This window comes from Schistocerca nitens, chromosome 6 (assembly GCF_023898315.1).
Source record: "Schistocerca nitens isolate TAMUIC-IGC-003100 chromosome 6, iqSchNite1.1, whole genome shotgun sequence".
Taxonomy (NCBI): Eukaryota; Metazoa; Arthropoda; class Insecta; order Orthoptera; family Acrididae; genus Schistocerca; species Schistocerca nitens.
The window spans coordinates 606,824,734-606,850,582 of record NC_064619.1 but is presented as its reverse complement, the minus strand read 5'-3'; the positions used below and the strand labels follow the sequence as shown (position 1 = coordinate 606,850,582).

At 39.3% G+C, this 25,849-nt stretch overlaps 1 long non-coding RNA gene across 2 annotated transcripts in view; it reads right to left on the bottom strand.

Moving 5' to 3' along the window:
- Window positions 1-10,517: 10,517 nt before the first annotated feature.
- The window catches only part of LOC126262300 (uncharacterized), a 147,262-nt gene continuing 131,930 nt past the window's right edge, over window positions 10,518-25,849 (bottom strand). The window contains exons 2-4 of one of the 2 annotated variants that reach the window (XR_007546716.1): window positions 21,030-21,147; window positions 19,555-19,711; window positions 10,518-18,903 (exon numbers count right to left, since the gene is read on the bottom strand). This is a non-coding gene — a long non-coding RNA (uncharacterized LOC126262300). Of the gene's footprint in view, window positions 18,904-19,554; window positions 19,712-21,029; window positions 21,993-25,849 lie in introns of those variants that run through there. The other variant, XR_007546715.1, reaches the window with a different exon arrangement.

Below are 25,849 nucleotides of genomic sequence, written 5' to 3'. Positions count from 1 at the left end.
CTTCTTTGTGCCTGACTTTTTCTGTCAGTGGAATCCCTTGAACAATGGACAACTACTGGACGTTAACTACTCATATTTCTGTGTTTCCTCTCATGATAACAGCGATCTAACACTTTTACTATAAACATATGATTCAGATAGTGACTCTCCTGTATCATGTCTTTGTACATCTGAGAGCATTTGTTGTGTTTTATGTAGAAGTGTTTCAGTAGCAAGTCACAGTGTCACTACCATTCATCAGAACCAACTTACAGCAATAACAAAACATTTTAGAACACATTTAAAAACATAGTAATGTGAAACTCACGTTGGGAAAGTAACTGGATATTCTGAAATCGTAGCAAAGAATGGTTAACTAGCTGTAAACTGGCGGTATTTGGGGAGACGATGAGAGGCATGCACACTTTTCATAGATGGCAACTCTGCTTTTTCCTCATTCCTCACTGAAGGGTCTTTCCTGTAGTATGGGAGCCATTGTGTGAGTGGGCATTGAAAATTTTCACCCTCTCTTTCTTTTCACCGGGTGGCACTTTGTGACTTGTGTGTTTAGTTAAGAAACTGATTGGTCTACGCAGGAGAACTCTGCATGTCATTAATTCTGGTGCGGAGTCAGAAGTATCTTGAGTTTCTTGGTTCCTTGGTACTTCCTCCATACTTTCATTTGGGGCAAGACACTGAAATTTTCACAGTGATGGGTGTACTGTTCATGTTTTCTCCCTCCCAACTGGGACACTGTGAAAATTTTTTACTGCTGGCATCTGTGGGCTTTATAAAATCTTTGGACGAAATATCTGGTTTCACTACAGATGCAGGTTTGCAACTGTATTACAAACGTAGGTGCTTCTGTATATATTACTTATTTGCATCTGAGTGGATGGGTCATTTGTTTTAACAAACTGAATGAGGTGCCAAACATGGTACGTTGTTGTGTATTTAAGACATTTTCTTCATCCTTTTCTTTTTTTATTATATTTAATGTGTCTTATTATTTTGATTTCATATATTTTGCTTTGTTAAAAGCACACAGAACACTCACTGCTCAGGCAGCTAATTTCCAAAACAACTGATATGCATTAGCACACATGTGCAAGTAGTTTGTTCATTGGCACCTTGGTTCTCCTGCACACACCAAAGGTAGATGGCCAAAATGTTGAAACAGAATGACATAACTGAATGACGTAACTAGCTTTGCTGTTTATACTTCTTGGATGTCCACTGAAGCACCATTATTTTTCTAAGTTGGGTCCCATATAGTGAACATTTACAAACTAAGCAGTACATTCAAATGAGTTCAAAAGGCTCTAAGCACTATGGGACATAACATCTGAGGCCATCTGACCCCTAGACTTAGAACTACTTAAACCTAACTAACCTAAGGGCATCACACACATCCAGGCGTGAGGCAGGATTTGAACCTGCGACCGTAGCAGCAGTGCGGTTCCAGGCTGAAGTGCCTAGAACCACTTGGCTACAGTGGCCGGCACAGTACACTCAAGCAAATCCACATTTCACTTCATGCTGTAAAGCTTGATTTTCATTTCTTCTACTGGTCCACCAACCTTTGCAATAAAAATGTAATCAAACCAAAATTCCAACACAATCCAACAATATTTCATTGTAGTCAATGGTACATCTTTCAGGATGTAACTGGTTTAAAGCAATAGTAAGCTGACAGTACTGATCAGTTTCTTATCATACTGAGTCGTATTGTGTAAAATGATGTGACATGATGAACAAATGAATTTCCCACCCACCCATATCCCTAGAAGTAGGTGAGGTAATAGGAAATTAATTGGATGTTTTTTCATGTACATTGTATTCCTATTTCATTTGAGATAACCACCCATTTTCCTATTGTGTCCAGGAACTGATGGTTAAAAATGTTTCTTTATGTACACGTCTATGTATCATATGCTCTTTATAATAAGTACATTAGTCTGTTCTGTAACTGGCTCCTAGTTACTCTTTATGTGGTGTCACCGCTAGACACCACACTTACTAGGTGGTAACTTAAATCGGCCGCGGTCCTGTAGTACATGTCGGACCCGCGTGTCGCCACTGTGTGATCGCAAACCTAGTGCCACCACATGGCAGGTCTCGAGAGACTGAGGAGACCTCGTCCCAGTTGTACAGACAACATAGCTAGCGATTGGACGTGCTAAGCCTTGCTCTCATTTGCCGAGAGATAGACAGTAGAATAGCCCTCTGCTAAGTTAACTGGCGACCACCTAGCAAGGCGCCATTTGTATCAGTGCCTATAGCTTACTAATATTCAAGAGAGATGTATTCCAAGGACTAATTAAAAGTTAAGTAACAAGCATCTACGTACTTTTCTTCTTATTCATTTATAAGTCTCATGTTCCAGACTTCACGCACATCTGCGTTAGCATTGCGTGCCCTATCGGCTACAGCATTGTGTCTAGGCTGTATGGTCTAGACACAACACTTTATATTATAATTTTCATTTAATTTCCACAGGTATTGGTTTTTCACATATCACAAAGGCTTTTTTCAGTTTGTAATAGCTCTTGCTGATAGAGAGAAGTAGCACGTACATGAAGTACTGGTCTCTAGGTGTTACCTTGACTATTCTGTATTTCCCTTTCTTACAAAAAAATTATTTTTGTACCTTTTGTTATTTAAGGTTTATGCAGTATTACAGCATGATCCCAATAAAACTTTTAGTTTAAAAACACTATTTGGAATGACATCAAATTTTATTGGAATATTATTGAAGGGGGAAACTTTGCCTCTAAAATGCTCGGCATGATGGTCTCAATGCTCACTGCTGGTAAAGCTCTTTTACAAGACCAGTGATTGCACACCAGCTGCTCTGCAGAAGTACCAAACACTCAAGGGTAAGAAATGGTGTTTGTCCGATTGTTGTCAAAGGACTGGAGAAAGTGATTACAAAATTCAAAAAGACAGGTTCTTTTGAAGTACAATGAGGCAGAGGGGGGAAAATGATCCAACATCAGTAGAAGATGTGGCCACAGCACTGCAGGAGCAGTTTAATGGTGGTGTGCTAACATGCAGTGCATGGGGAATTGCCTGAACTCGGGACATGCCTCTGTGCATGGTGCATAAAATTCTATGAACCATCTTGCACTGCTATCCATACAAAATTACCCATGTTCAGCAGTTGCTTCATGCAGACCTACCAATAAGAAAAGCGTTTGCTCTAGAACTTCTTGCCCACACTGAAGTGGGCAATGAACGGTCATAGAGTATTCTGCAGACAGACAAAGCTCATTCCATATCCAAGGACATGTCAATACCCAGAACTGCAGAATATGGGCAATGGGAAATCCAGATACACATAAACCGGTGCAACTTCATTCCACAAAGGTGACTGTGTTGTACAGGCTGACGGCATTGTTTATTGTATTTTTTTGAAGAGGTGGGTCCTGTGGGTTTTGTTACTTGTACTGTCACTGGTGGACACTATGAGAGTCTTTCTCCACACCAACATCATTTCAAACCTTAGGCAGCGCTTATATAAGGATATGGTCATTTTCATGCGAGATGCTTATTATACAGTCAGGGAAGCAGCTGCTGCAGAGGCATTTTGGAAATGACAGAAATATCAGATATCATTTCCTTAAAGCCTGGTCACCCAGATTACTTGATCTTAATCCATGTCACTGCTGGTTGTGGTGTCACCTGAAAAATGCTGTGTTCAGTGCTCTGATTACAAATGCAGCTGAAATGGAGGCATGCACACAGCAGTGTATTCTGAATGTAACCCCTTAGACACTCCAATCTGTTGTGGAACACATCGTTTTCCAATTTCAACTTGTTGCAGAAAAGGGTGTATAGCATTTTGAACATGTCTTGCAGCCTCACAACAGTTAAAAACTGAGTCCATTGTTGCTTTTTATACAGTTTTTGGCCTTAGGGAAATTAAAACCTAGTTTATCCCATCCATTGTAGTATGACCTTGCCGTAGTGCATGGGTTTATCTAACTAACAGTGCCACAACTGTTGAATGCCAAACTTGCACAGTCATGTACATTGCACATTGTGGTTGGTTTAATGTGTAACTCACACCATAGCCATCATATTGCAATAAAACCGTCTTTGTAGCCAAGTCAATTTATGTTATAAAACTTACAGTGACATCTCATGGGAAAATTATCATTAATGCTCTTTGTTTCCATAATGTTTCCCCCTTCCTTGATAGTATTCTGTTTAAATTAAATGCGATTCTGAGCAGCAGTTCTTTTTGTTACACCAGTTTGTAACAGCAACTATAATCATCATTGTGTATATTGATGAAAAGAACAGTTGCTGAGTCGCAGATAGGCACAACAAAAAGGCTTTCAGAAAGAGAGCTTTCAACAAACAAGGCCTTCGATGAAAATAAACAAGGTACACACACACTCATGCAAATGCAAGTCTCACACACATGACCACAGTCTCTAGTAGCTGAAGCCAGACTGCAAGCAGCAGAGCGTGATGTGTGTGAACTGGGTGGAGGAGGCTGGGGCAGGGTAGGGATGGGAGACAGCAAAGAGGTGCCACCCAATTGCTGAACACACTGCCCAAAATAACTTTCTTCATTTCAATGACTGCTTCACAGTTTGTGATATCTGGATCCTTCCCACCAACACCACCTTTTCTGACTTGCGCAGGTTGGAACTCTTCCCAAATTATACCCTACATTCTAGTAACCCTCTTGGCCTCACCCTTCATTAGTAATTGTCTTTACCCATCTAGCCCCTTGCCTGTTCCCATTCCACCACTACACAGCCCTCTATATTCCACCAACGCACCCTCAGTCTTTTTACTGCTCTCCTTTTCTGCTACTCTATCCCCACCCTCCGTCTGACCTCCCGACTGCACCTAGCTGCCCTACCCTCTTCCACCTTGTCCCTGTATGCTCCCAAAATAAGCACTTCACCATCCCCCACCCATAGCCTGCTATCCCTTCTCCTTCCCACCCCAGCCTTCTCCTTACCTCCACCACCCAGTTGCCTCCCCCATCATGCACTGTTGCTTTCTGACTTCAGCAGCCTGAGACTGTGATCACTGTGTGTGTGTGTGTGTGTGTGTGTTTTGTCTATGGAGGGGCTCAGCATCTCCACTATATGGTGAGTAGCAACCATCCTTTTCATATTGTTACATTCCATCCTCATCCCATAATCCAGTACTGTTTTACTTTGTTACCATTTTCTAGTGCATTATTAAACTCAGTGTCCATTCTTCTTTCTCTTCTTTCCTCTGTTTCTTGTCACCTTACAACCCATACTGCACGCTCAACTTACAAACTATGCTGTACCAACTGTGTCAGCCGTGCACAAAAGATGTCTGCAAGACCACACTGATTGTTGGTGCTCTTATGTCCCACCGATATCATCAATCCTATACCTTCAAATTGATCTCTCTTCCTGCGTCACTCTTGCGTATTTTCTTGTGTTATTTTCCGTGCCTTTCCTGTGCCACACGAACTTGTATCTCATCCTACCAACCCCTCCCCACCCTACGCTCCTCACCCTCTCTACTCCAGCTTGCACCTACTAACTTCACCTAATCGTCACATCTGCCATCCCCCTCCACATTTATCCACCCACAGACCTGCAACGCACATTACAATCTTTTTACATATTTTTGTCTGCTCTCATTGTGTCTTCATGCCAATAACAGCTAGTTTTCACCTCTCACTACTGGCCCACTCCCTCAGATTTCATATTCTTTCCCCTTACTTCATCTGTTTCATCCATTCGTGATTTTTCCCACGTGTTCGGGTGTATTTTTGCGAAATTTTTAGGATGTAATTCTTCGCTATTTACATATATTTATATGTTTTCATCTACCACCATGGATCCTTGCTCCTTTCACATGTCCATACCAGAAAAGTTTCCTTATCCCTAGCCAGAACCCAGTCCCACTTACTGTTCCTGCATAGTTGCTTGGCTCATAGAATACCACCAAATTTCCTTACTACTTCCAGCTGCTACCCTTCCTTCCACAATGACCTCCATCTGTTCAGATTCCACCAATTCTTAGCCCTCACCAACATAGTCTTGTAAAACCTTATCAGTCAAGCCCAAATCTTCATGCAATACCTTCTCTCCATCTGTAAAATTCACCTGCTGTGCAGTCCAAAATTCTTGGATCCCAAATCACACATTGAAACTCTTGCCCTCCAGGAACTAGAACAAAATGCACAATGCCATCTCAAAAAACTTTCCACCTTGTCCACTTCCTACTCCTGCCTTGGACTACCACTATCCACCACCTCTACAACAACCTCCAAAGCTTACAGACTTACTACATTTACCCCACCCTCAAAATTTCCTTCCCACCACCATGAAGGAAGCCTTAGCCTCACAGAAGCATCAATCCCTTCCAAAGGCCTTACCTTTTGCCTCAATGCTAAATTCAATCATGCAGGACTTGTTAAAGACCTTTTATCCCTCTCCTGGTCCTTATGGTGGAAACACTTTTTTTGCCACCAACCCTACCAATGAGACTCAACCAAAGACCAATTTTGAATGCTGCCTGCCCCAGTTCATTCCTCCATCTAACCGTGATCCAGCCCCACTGCCTCCAAACAACCTCTGCTAACTTTCCAAAATTTCTTAGCCTTGAACCTTGCCTCACCATCATTTCCTGAATCCCTCAACATGCAAACTAACCTTACATCTAAAGAAATAACCACAATCCACCACTTAAAAAGTCATTCTGATCTTATAATTGTACCTGCTGACAAACACTACACCACTGTTGTTTTGAACTGCAAGGATTATCTGGCATAAGGATTCCATCACTTGTCAGATTCACCCACCTACAAACCCTGCCACAGGAACCCTATTCCAGAAATCCAGCAGGATCTCCAGTGTCTCCTCAAATCCTTAGGCCTGTCCCAGAACCTCTCCTTGGAGTCCATCTTCTCTCACCTCTACCATTCCCCACACTTGTACCTTCTACATGCTTCCTAAAGTCCATAAACCCAACCAACTAGGACGCCTCATTGAGACCGGGTACTGTGCCTCCACTGAGAGGATCTCTGCTCTCATAAACCAACACCTTCAGCCTATTACCTGCGACCACGCCACCTTCCTTTACACGAACATCCCTAATGCCCATGGCCTTATTGCTATTGAACACTATCTTTCTCAGTGCCCAATGGATTCCAAACCATGACCACCTTCCTGGTCACCTTGACCAACTATACCATCACCCACCATTACTTCTCCTCTGAAAGCATTACTTGCAAACAAATACAGGGTAGGATTATGGGTACCCACATGGTACCATCGTATGTCAACCTATTCATGGGCCATCCAGAGGAATGCTTCCTAATCACCCAGAATCCCAAGCCCCTCACCTGGATCAGATTCATTGATGACATCTTCATTATCTGGATCAGGGGTGAGGACGCACTATCCACATTCCTCCATAAACTCAACACCTTCTCCCCCATTAGCTTCACCTGGTCCTCATCAATCCAACAAGCCACTTTCCTCAATATTGACCCCCACCTCAAAGACGGTAAACATCAGTACCTCTGTCCTTGACAAACCTACCCACCAGCAACAATACCTCCACTTCGACAGCTGCCACCCATTCCTTACCAAGTGGTCCCTTCCATACAGTCTAGCTACTACTGGCTGTCCTCCTATAGAGATGAGCAGTCCCTCTCGAAATATATCACGGATCTCACTGAGGCCTTCACAGACTGTAATTACCCCCAAACCTCAAACTGGAAACAGATCTCCCACACCTTCTCTCTGCAGTCACCCACCACCTCACAAAGTCTCACCATCTGGCCACAGAGGTGCATTACCTTCATGGCTCAGTACCACCCATGACTGGAGCTACTGAATCACATTCTCTGTCAGGGTTTGACTAGCTCTTGTCGTGCTCTGTACTGAGGAATGTCCTACCCACTATCCTTCCCACCCCTTCCGCAGTGGTATTCTGCCACCCACTGAACCTACACAATGTCCTCGTCCAACCCTATACAACACCTTGCCTCATGGCTCATATCCCTATAATAGACCTAGGTGCAAGACCTGTCCCATACAGCCTCTCACCACCACCTACTCAAGAGCACTCACAAGTATCACCTATCCCATCAAAGGCAGGGCTACGTGTGAGACAAATCATGTCATCTACAAGCTAAGTTGCAACTACTGTGCTGCATTCTAGGTGGGGATGACAACCAATAAGCTGTCTGTCCGCATGAATGACCAGGACTAACTGTGGCCAAGAAACAGCTGGACCATCCCTTTGCTGAGCATGCCGCCTAGCACAACATTCTTCATTCCAATGACTGTTTCACAGCCTGTGCCATCTGGATCCTTCCCATCAACACCAACTTAGGTGGGGTGTCTCCCTGCAATATATCCTACATTCTTGTGACCCTCCTGGCCTCAACCTTTATTATTCTTTGTCCTTACCCATCTAGCCTCTTCCTGGTTCCCATTCCAGCACTACACATCTCTCTATTCCACCAATGCACCCTCACTCTTTTCACTTCTATACTTTTCTGCTACCACCGCCTCTGTCTATCCACCCAACTGAATCTAGCTGCCCTGCGCCCCCCCCCCCCCCACCACCTCATCCCTGTACACTCCCACAAGTAGCACTTTACAGTCCCCCTCACCTATCCTGCTATCCCTTCCTCTCCCTGTCCCAGCCTCCTTAACCCCACCACCCAGTTGACTCTCCAATCATGCACTGTTGCTTGCCCTCTGACTTCAGCAGCCAGAGACGGTGAGAGGGGTGTGTGTGTATTTTCGACTAAGGACCTCAGCATCTCCACTATATGACGAGTAGCTACTATCCTTTTCATAATATTGTTGTATTCAATCCTGGATTTTCCATTGTTTGTATATTAATGAACAGCTTTACAGGTTTCATTGAAAACAGTTGATGAAGGCAGAAATATGTATCTGTAAAACTAGTATTTTTCTAATTTGTATTTAATGTGTGTACAATGCATTCTGCTCCATATAAATTCAGGATCCTTTGAAACTGTCTGTTATGAATTCTCTAACTACTTTAATCGTTTCCCAGACTGGTGCTTAAATTATGGTAGACCTGCTGACTACAGCTGATTTGCTCTTGGTATATGTTAATTTAGACCTCATGAGCAACTATCTATTAGACGCTATTACCAATTCTAGTGAGAAGTTTGAAACTAATCTTAAATAACAGGAATTACATAGCATTCTTCATTATCTTATTTTGTTATTTGCCACCTCCACATAGGAAGTACCTCCTTGTATGTACATGCTGCTTCTTCTATTTTACGCATACAATATTCTTGTTTATAGTTGTGAAATTCATTTGCAATGCATGTTACTCATATTCTGTTATGTTCCTGTAGCAGTTTACTTCTAATTTGTAAACTGTATTCAGACATTAATATTGTGCTTGGACAGCCATATGTGATATGATTTTATAGATCATAGCTAATATACAAAGTTAAGAAGATTGTTCCCATTGTTTATCCCATACAAAGTTTTTCTTTGCTGTGTCCCGACAAAAATTGGTGTACAAATTAAATTGTGCCATCAGACCTTCACACTATACCACAATGAATTCAGAACAATATTCTCATACTGTATTTTATCCTAACAAATTATTTTCAAAGCATGTGCTTGCATTATTTATATTTTCAACACTATCCAACCAAAGTCAACATCACAATAACTTCGAGTGAGAAGAGATATCAGCTTTAGTATTTGTCTGTGTAAACTAACATTACCATATTTACCTGTATAAACATGTTATCGGTAGGTGCACCTCCATCAAATCTGGCTGAAAATTATTTGCCTAAAGTGGGCTAATTTAAATGATGCCTGCACCAGGTCTGCAGTCCAGAACACTTCAACTGAATTTGATATTAAATAACCAGCTGTTTATGGCTCTTATCACCGTGTTAGTGAAATTCAGTATTTAATATTCATATACACAATCACAACTTGCTTCATATCACTCTTATTGTAAAGTAAATGTTGTGGGGAAAGTTCTCATAGAACGCGCGCGCGCACACGCGCACACGCACACACACACACACACACACACACACACACACACACACACACAGAGAGAGAGAGAGAGAGAGAGAGAGAGAGAGAGAGAGAGAGACACTAGCTCGCAAAGGGATAACTCTGCTAGCAAGTTTTCTTTCTTTTGTGTGTGCCTGTCAGCAACTCAGTGCTTCTGATTTTCAGTTCTTGTAAACTAAGAAACACTGACATGAGAGCTTGAAGCTAAACTAACTGTAAGAGGGAGGAATAAATTAAGTACACTTAAAAAAACTGGATCTATCATCACTAGAAAGGGAGTAATGCATTAAATGTTTTCTCACATCATTAATGTAAAAATGCCTATGTTTTGAATTATGTTTCTTTGGCACAATATTTGAGTATGTATGTATGGCTCTTTCAACTATGTGATGAGGTAATGGTGCTAAAACTACAGTATTACAGCTTGTTTATGCCTTTTATTTGTGGGTTAGTAATTAAAACACACAGTTGTAAATCTTTTACAGTATTTTATTTCATTATTACCTTGACCCATGCTTCTTGGATAACATGCAATTTTACAGCTTTCTTCAAAATAAACAAGTTTAATAGCTCTCAAAAAGACACACATTAAAGTAAATAATGACTACATAAACAATTACATTACAGTATCTTACTAATAAATGGTGATTCTTGAGAGCAGCAGTCCTCAACTTTAAGCCTTGAACATAGGTACTGCAAAAACAAATACAATACCAGAAACTGACATTAAGTACAATTGTAAAAGTAAAATAGAAGCATATTAGACATACAAGAAATCAGTCCACAAAAAATATAAATAACTTCTAGATCCTTTACTAATTACACAGTAATCAAAGCAATGGCTAACAAATGGATTATGTAACAATCCACAATAGAGTAAAAGATGAGATCCCCAATGGTGAATATACACTTAAAAATTACTGATAACTGTGAGCCTTTCAAACACACTCTCGAGAGTGCATAAGTTAAACAACTATCAGTGAGTCCTTTCAACAACCATTCAGGTTCTGTGCAAGCTTTTGCACTAGCAAAAAACAGTCATGTAACATGAAGTCTTGTTTTGTTGGTCAGGGTTTCCATAAAACACTATGGAATTCTGGGTCCACCTTGATCCAAACACTTTTTGTTTCATTTAATTCCACAGATACATTTAACATAAAACATTGCAATTTATAAATGATCTACAATTATTTTAAATTACTTTTTATGAACTAATATATAACTTACTCAAGTTACAATAAAGAAAATAATTGCTTCATTTCTTCCTCATTTCTGCCTTGGTTAATGAATAATAGCTTTTAATCAACAAAATAAAAAGCAGGTCTGTTGCTTTGCAGACTTTAAAAATCTTGAATTATACGTTTTAAACTAGAAAATGTTAAATTATGAAGAAGTGTTGCAAAAATATACAAAACATTTAGCACAGAATAATTCGTGTATATTCTATCTAAAAATCTAAAAGCTTATACAACATATTCATTTCATTTAACATATTGAACAGACTGTAGTTGTAGCTGTGTCAACACAGAATTTATTCATAAAATCTATTTATTGGTATAACTACATGTAACTGATTATGTGAACATAAACACACAATCAGTATGTTGGAAGTATTAATGGCATCAATACTCCTTTACAGAACCAAAGTAAGAGAAAAAAAAAAAAACACCGTTTGCACCGCATATAGGTACAAACATAAAATATTCTTTTCAGTAAATATACATACAAAGTATACAGAAAATACTCAGTGGGGTCACAAATATGTCTAACTTCAAATTAGCCAAGTAAGAACATACAAAAATGCTTGAAGATAATATTTAATTTCACTCTTCTGTCTACCAAATTTTCAGTTCACTGGGGAGAAATTTTGGATTTCACATTGACCGCAACCTCATTTTTAGATCACATACGTGAGCACTAGATACAGATAAATGTCAATTCATGTTGGTTCAACACACAGTCATCAGCCTTCCGAGGTAAATCTGGCCAACAAGGCAGATGGTAACACATCCTTGTGTTTACTTATTTGATACAAGATTTACATTCTGACCATCTATCTACAGCCCAAATACAGTGTTGAAGAAGACTGCAGACTATCTATCCCACACTCACAGTAGACTGTCTGCATTGTCTCTCTTATGTACATCTGTGTACACATGAATTGCTTGCAGAAAAGGTCAAACAGAAATGTCCATTAGTGAAGTAGCCAGACACTGATGTCAATCAAGTGTGAAACTACATGTGTTGTTTTTCCTTTGAGGCAAATGACATGGTAATCAAGGATAAGTATTCAATACAAGGTGTGAATTCAACAAGTTACTTAATTTTATTTCTTCCAAGCTGAACGCACCCACAGACAAAAAAAGAATGGTTCACATGTGATCACAGTTGATGATGAATGGGTCAAACCAGTAACTCAGTGAGAAACCACGATACCATGAAGTGGTACAAGATGGTGGAATACAAAACAAACAAAGGCAGGCGCTTGCAAAACACTGCTATAACTTGGCTTCTTCTTCTTCTTCTTCTTCTTTTAGAATGGTTGTTATGTGCCGGTTGTTGAAAGTTGCCAATACTGCATCTCTCAGGTTGTTCCACATTAGTAATGCCATAACTTGGTGCTGCCAAATGATGTTTGCATCTTAATTCTGATGTTGCTTGCGGGTGGAGGGTGACTCTCACTTAAGACAATCACTGCAAGTGTATATGATGGAATGATCACTACATTTGCTCAGACCATTAGTGCATTCCAGAAGGCAGGATACACCTTCACTACTGTTACCGTATGAAAAGTTAGTGACAGTATGACAGTCAGTGGAGTGCCAGCCTTTATATACGATCAGTAGTCTGGAGTGGTCTGCAGATAGCAAAATCCAGCAAACTTATCATGGTGTCAAAATCATACCTTCCACTATTTAGAGGTGAGAAGTGTAAGGTGACTGCAGTCACCAGTATCCACTCTGCTCCAGTTGCACTTTGTGGTTATTTTGTTCCAACACTTGCTGCTCAGAAGTAGTCAAATTTGTCGCAGTGGGGCATGTGTGTGCTGGATGGTCCAGTAAAATTGGTACTGGTAAATATGTTACCTGTTTACAATATCCAAACTAATAGTTTTGCAATGATGGGTTATGCAGATGGGGTATTTGGAGCAGCTTCTGAATACACATTGTGCAGCAAGCGTCAGGACATTTTTTTCATGCCCAAGGCCTGTGAGTCTCTGCTTTGTCCAGCCAACTTCAGATCTGATGTTCACTGTTGATGGTTGCGGTTTTATTGGTGATAGCACCAAGAAACAGATTCACCATAAATGTACATGCATACTCAAAATACTCTGCATGTGAGATCTTAATTGTAGATTTATTGTCTGCCTGAAAACTGAAAAAGCAATTACCGACCAAACCATCTCCTGTGGAGTGATATGTAACAGTGTCCATCGTCTTTGTGCAATATGCAGCTCACAGCATGGTGAGCATGTCCAAAACTTGGCTTTTTATGGAATGACAGATAACAAAATCAGTTTACAGTATGAACAAAATAAAATGTAAATGACAAAAGTTACATTAAAATTGGTACGGCTGATGTGGCTGTACATTCTACAGACTTATTAAAAAAACAAACAACGTTAAGTACTTAGCAAGCAAATTACCAATTTAAAGATTGGCTGTATTGTTATTGACTTTAATGAAATTCTGTAGCAAACCCTTGAACACACAGGGTAGAAACTATTTACAAACTTTTTCTCTATTATCAAACCAACATTTCCCAATTTCCTGCTTCTGTTACATTTCCTCTGGCTGAACGAACAACAATTATTCCAAAAAGCATAATATTTCATCTGGTAATAACGTTAAAAAACAAAGTGAAACAATATTTTATACTTCGAAAATGTCATCACTAGTAAAGCATTGCTAGTTTATGAGAAATGGTTGGTTGATTGATTGATTTGGTGGAGGGGACCAAATAGTGAGGTCCTCAGTCCCATCAGAGCAGGGGAGGATGGGGAAGGAGGTCAGCCGTGTCCTTTCAAAGGGATCATCCCGGAACGTGATTTAGGGAAATCACGGAAAACAAATCAGGATGGACAGAAAAGCTGTAACAAAGGGGATGCTATAATGTGCAACAGTTCCATTTCTTGTAAAAGCAATGAGATAATGGTTGGGAGAGAAAAAAGAACCATATGAGTGTGTGTATATCATCTCTTGCAGCTCAAACAGTGTATATACAAGCTGCCCCTTCACCATTATACCTCTAATGAATGACAATGGCTCAAGAACAGTCTATATTCATTTCAGTGGTTAAATGTATTTTACAGTAACCTGCATTCAGGTTACCTAAACATGGTGCCATACCCAGTCCTTTCTGAAGTAACAGAAGACTAACAGATACAAGTAACTATCTAGTATTCTAACACTCGCCAATAAAAATAATGATTTGCACCAATGACAACGTTACATTCTCAATATATGCATTCCACACATTTTCATTAAACTCTGCCACATTAACTCTCTGCAGTAACTTAACCTATGCTACATCGTAACATACAACCACTGGTATTACCAGTGGTGTTCATATTTTTAGTTTTAACATTATGTCTACAAATACACTGCCTGAAAAAAAATGTCAAGCACCCAGAAGAGGATGAGAAACCAGACAAATTTCATGAGCAGAAAGGGCATGTGATGTTTTTTCTGTGATTACAAAATAGTCATATCCCATTAAACTGGCAGAATGACATTTCAGTCCACATGGCTTGGATGTGTGTGCTAATCTGGTTGGTAAGGGAGTCATACAGCTGTTTATTTTCCCCTGAGGCAAGCTGGTCCTCAGTTGTCGTAATTGGTCCTCGATACCCTGAATAATTATACTGGTGTGGAGCTGACATCCGAACTGGTCCCATACATGTTCTACTGGGGATGGATTTAGTGACCTTGCTAGCCACATAAGTACCTCAGTGTCCAACTGTCATTTCATAGATGAACATTCAATGTGTAGTCGAGCACTGTTCTGTTGAAAAATGGCATCACAATAATGTCACACGAGTGTTAACATGTGAGGATGAGGTAGGTCCATGACGTACTGTTGTGCCCTCAGAGTTCCTTGCATCATTACCAGCCATGACCTCAAGTCATAACCGATGGCTCCCCACACCACGCCTGGCGAAATGTCACTGTGCATCTCCAAAACATTAGGAGAATGGGACTGCTCCCCACATCACCTCTGTACTCGCCGAAAACAGCCATATGGGATAGTTCAGGAGCACAGTTCATCTCTGAGCACAATGTGACACTGTTCACCAGCAGTCTGTGCTTCTCGATCAAGGCAACACTCCAAAAGCAACCATTTGTGTTGTCGTGTTAATGGCAGCCTATGCACAGGTTGGTAATTCCATAGTCCAATTGCCGCTAGTCTTCAACAACTGGTGCAGGACGGCGCACAATGCTGCACAGAGTCCATCACTTATTCTCGGATGCCAGGCACAGCCACAAAATCGTCGGTGCAAAACATGGTGATCCTCCCTTGTAGTCGTCAGATGTGGTCGACCAGAAGCTTGGCGATGAGTTATTTCTGCTCTCACATTTCCATATAGTCCTATATCAAGCCAGTCACATTTAATGCCCCACAAATCTGGATATGCACAATTCAACCAGCCTGCCAAATGGAATCCCTCAATGATGCCTCTTTCAAATAGTCAGGTGCTAATAATATTGTCTCACATGCCATGTCAGTGGCCTTTGGAGTCATCACTCAAAATTTGACACACTTCATGCCCCCTTATATATCTCACCAGGCCTGCTAACAGCACTGAACATTTACAACACTAATGAACCCTGTTGGCTGCCCTAACTTTTTCACAGAATTGTAACTCTAATCATCTATATACTTGCCACTGGTGTGTAGATGTACAAAGTTACATTCACATCTGACCACGTCTCTTGGTTGCTTCACTTTTTTTGTCAGGCATTGAAAAAAAAATTAGATGTGAATCCACCATTGTGAGCTATACATCTATCAGTGTCTTGATGCTTACACTGTACCAATAAGACAGAGCAAGCAAGATTACACGAAAGGTGCACTGATAATTATATTACATAGGTAACTGTTGATGAATTTACATCTCCCATGTTAAATGGATACTTACTGGCAAATTATGTGCCTTTTTAATGAACACTACTCAGCAATATGCACACTCAAATAGTTACAACAAATGGAAGTGAATAAAGTAAAATTATCGAGTGTCACATCTGTAATTCCTGTCTACAGAGAACAAATTACACCTATATGATGGATAACAATTCTGATTGTTCAAAACCACATCTCACTTAATAACTAAACTTTTCTGTTAAAATCAGCTATATGTGTCATTTATCATTAAATTCTGGGAAAAGATTGAAATATACATATACATTCTAATGCTACAATTGTATAGTTACAGTACACACTGGTGATCTTCCTCTGTTCTGATATTTGTATTCTGGTCTCAGAATTTATACTTTTACAAGTTTAAGAAAAGCAGAAAATATGTGCAGTTACATAAAGCACAGGAAGTATAAAATTGTCTTTACTTAATACTACAAAACTGATACACCCTCACTGTTTTCAAATATACTAAGAACTGTAATACAATGTGTGTGAAGAATCTGATAGCATTATTAACAATGAAATAGGCAATAACCAAAACCCTTTACATGCATAGTACTTTTTAGTCAATATAAATAGTGTAATTTGTTATACAATATTATGACAATCATGGACTGCGACTCACCATGTAGAGGGGATGCTGCGTCACAGGCAGGCACAATAAAAAGACTGCCTCAAACATGAGTTTTCAGGTAAAAGGCCTTCTTCTGAAGTAAACTTGTGCACGCACGCACGGGTGTGTGTGTGTGTGTGTGTGTGTGTGTGTGTGTGCGCGCGCGCGCGCTTTAGTAGAGGGCCCATTGGCTGGGCTGAAGGCTCACATTTAGCAGTCTATCTGTTGCGCCTGTTGTGCCTCAGTATCTACTCTATATGGTGAATAACACTATCCTTTTTCATAATGCCACTATTCCATACTGGTTTTTCCATTGTTTGATACTTAATCATACTGATTTTGTACAGCTAAAGTGTTAGATACAATGTAATTTCAGTACAAGTTACTGATGTGACAGGTCTGCACAGCGAAATGCCTAATGATTGAAAATATTTTGCACAAAATGCATTATTTAACAACTTAGAGAACTTTACAGAAACAACAATTTCAGTCAGAGCACTTCGGCTATTTCTCTAACTATTTCATTCCATTATGTATATCTTAGGAACAGTACTCATGCAGAAACAATCATAAATTACATATTTGAACACTTCTATAAGTAATTTAGTATTTCAGTTTACAAACTTCCATGCTCTGCTTAATAAACTGATATTTCACATATCTGCTTCCAAATTCTTGTAAGTACTTCATTTTATTCCAGAGATGATAATCTATGAAGAGCAGAAGAATGTTTTCATACCCTAATGTAACTAGAATCACTCATTAACATAGCATTCATGCTTTAGCTGTTTGTGGGACAGTAATCTTCAACAAAACAAACTAAAAAACTGAAAAAGATCTGTCATATTAATTATTGTGTAGATACAGTGTCATTATATATACTCCTTCACCTGGTTCTCATTATTCATCTTTCACACTTTTACAGTAACAGAAAGAAACTGATTTTAATAAGCATGTTTCAGTCCAGCTATGTGGTGCTAAAGGACCTCCGTATAGTCGATGTAGGACACTTCATAATATTCCGAAGCTCACAAGCTTGGAGAAATGAAGTCTCTGAGCAGACCCAGGTGGTAAAACTATCCATCGGAAATCATTTCAGGATCTGTCACCCATATGATCTGCATCAGTTTTCAAAAGACCACATAGGAAGACAAGAGCCAGCAATGGTAGAAACCTTTCATTTTCAATATTTTTGCCAATTGATCAGCAAGAGACTGTCAAGCTGGCCACTGGGCTTATTAAATGTATTTTAAAATGTTGTAGGGAAGTTGTGGCAGAATGTAAATACTTTTGGATTACAGGCGACTACTCACAAAGAAAAAGAAGCTCGAGTTGTCAATAGGCATACACACAGAAAATAAGAAAACTTGCTAGCTTTCGGAGTAATCCTTTGCCGAGGCAGAAAAAGGCCAGCCAGTGGCTGCTGCTTCTGGCAGAAGGGTTCAAATGGAAGGGAGAGTGGTAAAAGTAAAAGGACTGGTGAAGTTTAGGAAAAGGGGCAGAGTTCGGCAAAGACACTCACTCAGTCTTTCCCTCTCATCCCGCTTGGTAAGTCTCCTCTGACCCAGGGTTCTTTGCAAATTTTCTGAACTCTACTCCTTTTTCTAAACCTCACCAGTCCTATTCCTTCACCTCTCCTCCTTCCCCTTCAACCCCTCTGCTGCAAGAAGGAGCCACTGGCTCCAAAAGCTTACAACCTGTGATATACATGTGTGTTCCCCTGCTCCCATTTGATGTGTTGATATTTTATCTATACAATTACATTAAATTTTCCAAAAAAGAGTTATTTTCCTTGTACAATGGAATCATAAAGGCCAATTTTAAATATTTTTCATGTAAAAAATGAGGGAGCAAACGAGTGGACTTGCAAGCACTGGCAAAAAGTAAGTCCAAGTCATCAGCTTTTGGTGCACTTCTTTTGGTGCTCTGTTTTCCTTGCAAATAATTAATTAATTTGTCCATATGTCTGGGGTGATGTTTACGGGATTCACCTGGTGTTGACGCATTAGTAGAGGGAAGGGGACTATATCAGTAATGCTTTCATCTCCTGGAGTGAGAGGACGGTCGCAGTCAGGGACTGTTCCCCCAACAACACTTTGGTCCATTGGAAGGATATTAGTGTCACACCTGCAACACACAAAAACAAAGATGTAGCACAATGGTGATATCACATGCAGAAACATATTTAATATCAATAATTAAAAGGAGAGCTAAATTTCAAAACTTAATGTGTATACGTTTAATTATTAATTGCAATGTATGTAATAATTTATGTCTTACAACTCTTATTTACAGGGTTGTAAATATATATACAAGACAATTGTGTTTGATCAATCCCATCGGTCATCATCAGGCCTAAGAATGGCAGAAATAAAACGGCGTCACTGCTTTAATACTATTGGCTACCAGAAGTTCCGGATACAAATTATGATAGACGTGCCACAGGGGTCAATTCTGTTATTTCTTGTTGTTAGTATTTAATTAGTGTTGCCATATTGATTCTGCCATTCATGTGCCTCATGATGACCAATGTGGTTGGTTGAAATCAAATGCCTTTTATGTACGTTTACGGTCTTGTATTTATGTGCAGTATAACTGTAAATATATTTTAATTGCTATAAGATGTAAAGTGTTGCAAACATTGCAACATCAATAACACTTCTCATATTACTGAAACATTGTCACTTAAAAATGACAACCACAGTCTTCCCTCATCCTTATCACTTTTAGATTCAAAAATATTTGCATATGTACTTGACAATGTATAAAGGTCTTTACTTCCTATGTTTCACTGTTGTAACGAGGAACTCCATTCGTTGTTCGTATTTCCATGGCTTGCATTTTGTAGCTGATTGGCCTGACTTGGTCTTCTTCTGGAAGAGAGCTTGGCAGTGGTGGTCACGTAAGTTCCTCCATTCCTCTTTCAAATTCGCCTCTGTAAAAATAAACACAAAGTGTTGGCCATGTTTTTTCAGATTCTTGTCTACATGAGATACATTTACAACAATCAGCTTCAGCTACAGAATTGGAGTTAGTATCGTGTCAAAAATAATTGAAGAGGTGTGTCATGCTTTGTGGAAGAACCTGCAATCTCTATACATGTCAACTCCAGACAAAAACATGTGGCGAAACACTGAAGAGGGCTTCCGTTCTAGATGGGATTTTCCCCCAGGAACCATTGATGGCAAACGCGTACAAGTACAAGCCCCCCTGAACTCTGGATCAAACTTTTTTAATTACAAAAAATACTACTCTAGTGTCCTTTTGGGACTGGTTGATTCAGAATACAAGTTCATCGCTATAGATTGTAGTGCCTATGGAAAAGAATCTGACAGTACTATTTTTGTTGAGAGTGAATTAGGGCAAAGACAGTATCTCCTGATGAAGCATTATTTGAGGAAAACTTCAATGTTCCTTATATGATTGTGGGTGACGAAGGTTTTCCCCTTAAACGTCTCTTGCTTCGTCCATTCCCAAAGAACTGACATCTTAACGATGAAAGAAGAATTTTGAACTACAGTCTTCGTAGATGAAAAAGAGTGGTTGAAAATCTTTTGGCATTCTTGCACAAAGATGACATATCTATTTCAGACCCTTAGACTGTAAGCTGCACGTAGTAAACAAGATAGTCAACACAACAGCTGTCCACAATTATCTTTGCTCAAAGGGATCATTATCTCCAGTAATGATGCCTGATGAAATTTTAGAAGCTTATCACATAGCATGGTGACCTATTCTTCGTTATGGTGCTCAGGCATCTAAAGAAGCTACCAAGGTACAAAATCACTGTTAAATACTTCATGTCCAAAGAAGGAAGTGTGCCGAGCCAGTGGAACCACATTTAATGATAACCAAAACAACATTTTTCCTAACAATTTGTATTTATTCTGCTGTTGTGTATGATTAATATTAACAAAAAAAATTGTGATGCTAACAGTTTGTGGTATGTAGTAAGAATGTTTATTCTACTGTCTGTATATGAACATTATTTGATATGTAATTTTTTGTTGGGTCATTTTTATATAAACATAATGTCAATTTGTATTTAACATGCATGAGTTTCTTTTTGTTAAGTCGTGATTTGTTACCCTTGCCAGACTTTGTACTAAATTTACTTTGGGCTGTTCATTAAAGAGTATAATAAATATTAACACAACACATTTATGTTGTTAATATTATTAGATTATACCCAATTATGAATGGTTATTTTGAAAGGTTTTAAGCTTGAACTAATACAATTAAGAACTACTTACTATTTTGTCCCAGTTGCTCTGCTATTTCACCCCATGCTGTGTTCTTTGAATTGCTGTCTCTACACTCCTCCAAATCTGTATTCCACAGCAGTGGACGCGTTCTGATGGTTTCAGTTACCTGTTCCATAACAAACAACAAAATTAGCAATACAGCTTCTTGTAATGAGTTCAGCACGAAACTGCACGACAGGTGTGGTCACGCGCATGGCAGTGTAGTATATACCACTGCGCATGCGCGAGGCCACAGACATCGACAGATGGTTTGAAAAGATTGCTCTCCGAGTGATCTCGCAGATTCATCTGTGGCGTCTGTGAGGCTATGCGAGGTCAGTGTGAATTACACCATTTAAAACTATTGAAAAATCTGTTACCTTACGTAATGTGACACAGTGTGACTGCGGTGTGAAACGGCCTTAATAAAAGCACTAATCTGAACTGATTTATTTTTCACGATCTGGCAGAGTTAAATTGATACTTATTCACAGCTCTTGCAAGCTGATATAAATTCCAACTTATGATGAGCAAAGTGTATGAAAAAAGGTGGAGATAAAGAATGCCTGTGCTATTGTGTGTTTTTAAAGTAATTAACTGCAAATATTTGTCAATATGATTTAGAATTAAGAACTGCATTACGATGCTGCAAGGACATTGAAGTCTAAAAACAGACTCAGCAGTGAAGGACGATAACTAATGTCTTCCAAAAGTACAGAGGTGCACTACGAATGATAATCAATGACTTACTGTAAAAACTAAGTAGACACATATTCATAGAAAAGTGGAGTACAATGAGAAGGGTATTGAACACAGGTAAATTAATACTGCAATCGAAGACAAACTCATGTTCTCATTGTATGTTCTAAGTGGCAATGCTATCCAGGAAAAAGTCTACAGAATAAGTAAGTGTACTTACAAACAAAGAAACTGTTCTGATGCCAGTCAGCAAAAAGCCAGTGCAACACAAAGATATTCCTTATCAACCAACAAAAATAAAATAGCACAAGTAACTTTGTTCAAAGATACCAGTAGCATGTCAGAATAAAAATCATCTAATCACATCAAAAAAGTTACAGGTCAAAAAAATATGTTATAGAAATACAAAGTGAGTGAGAGAGGCAGCGCAGATGCTGTAGTAACATCTGGAAAAAAATTCAAATCATGAGATTCAGAGCTTTATTAAGCAAAATGCTCCACACCATGAAGTTATTAGCACTATGTGTGGATAAAAAGTAGTGACAATACTCCCATAATATGGAGGATGTGTGTCCAGAGGCATGCGTGCTACATGTAGCTGACTGCAGAAGGTCAGCTTAAGTAGTTCAGAGAGCAGTGACGGTTGTGTTTGAGTGAGTTGCAGTGTGTATTGTCCAAAAGTGCTGAGGCCACCTCAAGCACCCAAACAAGAAATGTGAAAAAGTGTGTGGATGCAGATTACAGTGGCATTTGGTCTGTGTGTGCAAAAATGTTTTCAGGGACTGTGTGAGGCGTGTGGTGATGTGACATTGTCACATCATACAGCAATGGGATGGGTGACAGTCTTTTGTGATGGCTGAATGTCATCCAAGACTGGTGCATTGACTGCAAATTCCCTGATTTTCCTTGCCTACAAAACATCCGCCGTGAACCAGCTGGTACCAAAGTGATAGTTATTGTGGCTTATTATATCTGTAGGTTAATCCTGCATCACACTGTACTGCTGGGGCAGCCTGTCACTGCACCCTACTATTGTAATTTGTTTTACATCACCTTCATCCTGCACTGAGAAGAAAGCAATGGAATCTTCTGATATAGTGTTGAATCTGGCATAGTTGTCAAATATGGAATGCCTAGAAAACCTGCTTTCTTGGATCACTAGACAACAATTCAAGCACATCATATTGATGAGTTTTATTACAAAAGGAAATGATTACAATACTTAACTTTATACTTACACAGATGAGTCGCAAGCAAGACAATAAGCAAGTTCTTCAGTATATACAAAGCCTAATATGAATGAAGTAATATAGTTGACACTTCTATTCGGCTTGATACTCTTGAGGCTTCTGTAGAAATGGGCCGTGGCTCTTATTTCTCTTTGCATAGAGGCCACTGCGGTCGCATTGTCGTCCTGGAGAAGGGTCAGTCAGCATGCAACGGGTTGACGTCTTTTTCACAGCTCTCTCGTTCCCGACTGGCAAGCCGGCACTTGACTTTACACTGTAACATATGGCATCCCACCATCTTTTATGACAATGCACGATTCTACATGGTGAACCCTGTGCAGGAGTTCATGGACATGTGGGGATAGGAGATACCAGAACATCACCGTATTCAACAGATATGAGTCCATACGATTATGACCTGTTCGCCAAAATGAAAGAACATTTTCATGGCACATACTACAAGAGAAGATGTTGTTCGTGGCCTAGTGCAGTCCTTTAAGACATTTCAAGAGACTGTTTTGATTTGTTTTGTTTTAGCGAGCAAAAACAACTAAGGTGATATGCACCCATATCAGAATTGTAGAACACGAAGGTGAAAATGGGGTTAAAAGTGACTACACATTAAGCCTAATCGACACAAGGAGAGTAAAGTCCATAAAATATGCCACAGAGACAATGGGCGACACGAACTAAAGATCAAATGTCCTTTGTCATGTTGCTACAATGGATAAAAAGTAAAATTCAGTCAACAGCCCATGCATCAATCGATAAAACAGCTGATAATACAGATGGTAAACATATATGAGAATGTAAGTGGTTAAAAAAAGGGCATACAATCAGGAAAAGGCAAACCATCAAAGGTTGATGGCAATGGGCACTGTAGTATCTCCTGGCCAGTCATCATAAGAAGCATGTGACAGAATTTTTTCCGTGTGTGTAAGACCAGTTAACATGTATCGATATAGTGCCACGCACACGGTGAAAGAGAAATAATTTAAACACAAATAAACATGACCAAGTGAACCAATAAAGCAAGACTGTGTAAACATTTCCCAAATATATTATGTGTGTATGTAGAACATTCATAATTATTTGGCGTTTTATGCATTTTTTAACTTTGAATCCATGACATATTATTATCTTTGACAATCTTTTTCTTGTTAAATGAATTAGTGATTATGATCTGTGCCTCAGATAAAAAGAACAATTCAGTACATGTATAAATAGTAAAAAGCATTGTAATAATTTCTCTGTTCTCTTTGGGTTTCGTTACAAGTAACACTTGCGTGTTAAGCAAATGTATATGCTGGTCATGAGTCTTGTGTTCATGAAGTTTGAGATCCACCATTAGGTGAATTGTTGTAAAAAGGCGTGTAAAATTAATGCATTTTTGTTTGAATATGTAGAGTTTGAGCAAATATGTTTTTAAAATAATTTGTAGAGTTGCCAGTCATTCGTCCCGTAAATAATTGAGATATTTTCAGCATTTAATTTAGCGGAAGCCGCTGTACCAATCTGCGAGGGCAACTGCCACAGACGTGACACATTTAAAAAATATTTATTTCAGGCATCACAGTCATCTCGCCGGTAAAGTGAGGTAACATAATAATATTTAACATTTTCTTACAGCTTACAGCAGTGCCGGCAGACTATATTATATTATTCAGTGCATTTCTCAGTTTGATTTGGAAAGTACTGTGCGACATGTTCTATGCGATCACAAAAATATAACAAATAACTGTGTTATGACTTTATCATTATCACATTTTGTGGTAAGGTCTGCTCTGTGAAACTAAAGCAATATTTCACATTTTTTCCCTGAGATTAAGAGAATACGGGCTAGCCGCGCGCCTGTTCTAATTAACAGTATTCAAAAATCCACTGCATAACATAACCAACATTCAGTGCTGTGACGATCATTTGAATTTCATTTTCTGAATACAATGCAAGGTAGTGAGTTCAGATACAGTTTTCTTTCTTACTTGATTACGTTACAGAAGCAAGTGAATGTTTCCTACATGATTATCCAGAGCAGATGTAGAAAAGCAATAATTTGATCCACGGTGTGCCACATTTATGATAAAAGTGTTTATTCCCTCTCCCACTCCATGTCTGAACTTAACATATGTGTGCTAGTTTGACTCATACAGCCAAAGTGAAATATTTACTCAACATTACTCAAAGTTACTTGCTTTTATGAAGAAAGAATTACCAAGTAAAGACAGTGTAATAACACTGAATCAAAACCATAGCAACTTGTTACAAATAATTTTGTGTACTGCTATCAGCTCACAGTTTCAGTTTTATGTCAGTCTGCACATTGCAAATCCATACTTTAATATTGTAAAGCAAAGTTACTAGTTACTATGTACCAACTTACTTGCTGCTACACATATATAATCATAGCTAAATAAATAAAACCACAAGCCGAATAAAATTAACTCCAGTGGTAAAAAAGTGAGAGGAGGAGTAACGGAGACGGAACAGCACAAAGTTATGGGGGATCACCACTTAACAAATGGCAATAACTAAAATGACAGTGCCCTATACACAACCTAGCTAAAATGATCTCCTAGTGGCAAGAGGAGATCAGCCAAGCCTCTGTAAAAGATTTAAGGCGGATAAGACCTGTGACCTAAGTCCTGCCTTCAGAGCTTCTGTACATCTCTATTCTCGGCGAGAATACCAGAGAAAGGTACAGCATGCAGCTTTCCTGGAGCAAGTTCCCATGAAGGGAAGACCAGTGGTGGTGCCAAAAAGGTACCACCTGCTGACAGACAGCAATACAGAGATCATCAGAAGGAATGGAAGAATTAACAAGCCAAGGTAAGAGGACTGCATCCTTGGTTGCAGTGTCAGCAGCCCTGTTTCCCATCAGACTGATGTGACCAGAAACCCACA